Genomic DNA, 3,095 nt, shown 5'->3' with positions numbered 1-3,095 from the left:
GTTTTTCGAGGAACCAGTTCAAGCCCCAATCCGACTCAGTACCATATGCCAAATATGGGTCAGAACCCTTTCCGTCCCACTTTCAACCGACCTGCTCAACCGGCTACGAGTAAAGCGACAACAGCAGCTTCGCCAGCCCGACCAGCTACAAGCTAAGTGAGCCAAGCCTCAACACCAGCTGTTCCACCCTACAAATGTTACATGTGCAATAAAGAAGGGCACATGGCCAAGGAATGCAGGCAGCGTGGATACAGCAATAACTCGCCAAATCAGTCCTACGCTAGACCTTTTCAGCCATGGGACAATCGGAAGCGAGGAAAGGTGTTCATGTTAACAAACGAAGAAGCTGAGGCAAACCTCGATGTAATGACAGGTAAGCCCACTAAACACTACTAAGTTATAGGGAATAACCAGTGTATATGTGTAACCTAAACTATATACAAACCCTAGGTACCCTGAGTGTCTCAAACATTCCTGCATGAGTGTTATTCGACTCAGGCGCATCCCACTCTTTCGTTTCCACCACCTTTGCTAGTAGGATGGAAGATCAATCGAGAGACATCGGGCATGATTTAGTAGTCAGTACACCGATGGGTAGTGTCATGAGCTTGAAGGAAGTCTACAACCCCTGTCAGGTAGAAATTTGTGGGAGAAACTTGACCGCACGGCTAATAAAGCTCGATATGAAGGACTTTGACGTGATATTAGGCATGGATTGGCTATCCGCCTATGGAGCAAACGTCATGTGTGCGGAGAAGAAGATAATATTCAAGTTGGAAGACGGGTCAGTTTTCACCTATCAAAGTGAACCAAAGAAGAAACCCAGAAGGATAACCTTATCCGCCCTCCAGGCACGAAAGTTGCTGGATGAAGGATGTCAAGGCTTTTTGGCCACCGTGATGGACACCGAGGTAAAGATAAAGCCCTTGGAGGAACTCGACATCGTCAGAGAATTTCTTGATGTTTTTTTGGAAGATCTGACCTAGCTACTGCCTGATCGTGAGATAGAGTTCGTGATTGATCTAATTCCTGGTGCAGCACCGGTATCCAAGGCACCATATCGAATGGCACCTATCGAATTGAAGGAGTTATAGGTACAATTACAAGACCTACTGAAGAAAGGTTTTATACGACCTAGCATGTCTCCCTAGGGAGCACCCGTGCTATTTGTAAAGAAGAAGGATGGTAGTATGCGACTGTGTATCGACTACCGTGAGCTAAATAAGCTGACCATCAAGAATCAATACCTATTGCCGAGCATTGACGACCTATTTGATCAGCTACAGGGAGCGAGGGTCTTCTCCAAGATTGATCTTAGGTCCGGATACCACCAATTAAAGATCAAGAGTGGTGATATTCACAAGATGGCATTTAGAACTCGATACGAACATTATGAATTCCTAGTCTTATCGTTCGGGTTAACTAACGCCCCGGCAGCATTCATGAATATGATGAATGGAGTATTCCATGAAGTGTTGGATAAATTTGTCATCGTGTTTATTGATGATATTCTGGTGTACTCCAAGAGTGAAGAAGAGCACGCTCGATACCTTACTTTCATATTGCAACGGTTGCAGGAACACCAGTTATATGCTAAGTTCAGCAAGTGTGAATTTTGGCTTCACCAAATTGGATTCCTGGGGCACATCGTCATTAAGGACGGCATTAGAATGCCACTGAGATCCAAAGTTTCTTGGGATTGGCCGGATATTACTACCGGTTTATCAAAAATTTCTTGCGCATCTCGGCGCCCATGACGAAGCTAACAAAGAAGGGCGTAAAGTTTGAATGGAATGAGGCATGCGAGAAGAGCTTCCAAGAGTTAAGGATCTGGTTGGTGACGGCTCTACTTTTGACCATTTCGGATGGCACGGGAGGAATGGTGGTATACACCGATGCATCCAGAACGGGATTCGGTGGCGTCTTAACGTAGAGAGGTAAAGTGGTCACCTATACCTCAAGACAACTGAAGGAACACGAAAAGAACTACCCCACTTATGACTTAGAGTTGGCAGTGGTAGTCTTCGCGTTGAAGATATGGCGACACTACCTTTACGATGAAAAGAGTAAAATTTTCAGCGACCACAAAAGTCTGAAGTATTTCTTCACTCAGAAGGAGCTGAATATGAGATAAAGACGGTGTTTAGAATTACTGAAAGATTATGATTGCGAGATCCAGTACCACCCTGGCAAGGCCAATGTTGTAGCGGATGCGTTAAGTAGGAAATCACAGACTGCATCCCTCGCTTCCTTGGTTGTAAGCGAGCAGTCGTTAGAAGAAGCTTGAAAGTTTGATCTAGAACTCGTGATCGAAGGAACTGCTATACAATTAGCAGCTATGGATTTACAGCCGTCGATACGAGAAGAGATAATTGCAAAGCAACCACTGGACCCCGAGTTGGCCAAGATAATCTGGGAAGTGCAGCAAGGAGTCCATAAGGACTCAAAATTTTCATTGGGCCATGATGGGGCATTGAAGTTTCGAAACAGATTGTGCGTGCTAGATGATTTTGATGTACAAGGCCGAATCCTTAAAGAGGCACACAGCTCACCCTATTCAATCCACCCTGGAAGCACGAAGATGTACAAGGATCTGAAGAAGTACTATTGGTGGGTTGGGATGAAAGAGACCATAGCAATATATGTGTCTGAATGCCTCACCTGCCAACAAATAAAGGTAGAGAGACATCGATCGTATGGATTGTTGCAGCCGCTCCCTATACCTGAATGGAAGTGGGAAAGGATTACTATGGATTTTGTAACAAATCTACCCAACACCAGGAAAGGGATGAATGCAATCTGGGTGATTGTAGACAAATTGACGAAAGCAGCTCACTTCATCCCCATCAGGATAAACTATTCAATGGAGAAGCTTGCCCAACTATACATTGAAAATATGGTCCGCTTATATGGCGTGCCTATCAGTATTGTATCTGATAGGGATCCTTGATTTACCTCAAGGTTTTGGAGAAGTTTCCAGAAGGCACTGGGATCCTAACTAAATCTTAGTACGGCTTTCCACCTGCAGACGGACGGACAGTCCAAAAGAACAATCCAGACTCTGGAGGACATGCTCAGAGCCTGTGCCTTGGAAA

The sequence above is a fragment of the Telopea speciosissima genome, chromosome 5 (assembly GCF_018873765.1).
Source record: "Telopea speciosissima isolate NSW1024214 ecotype Mountain lineage chromosome 5, Tspe_v1, whole genome shotgun sequence".
In the NCBI taxonomy this organism is placed as follows: Eukaryota; Viridiplantae; Streptophyta; class Magnoliopsida; order Proteales; family Proteaceae; genus Telopea; species Telopea speciosissima.
This window is presented reverse-complemented; position numbering follows the sequence as displayed.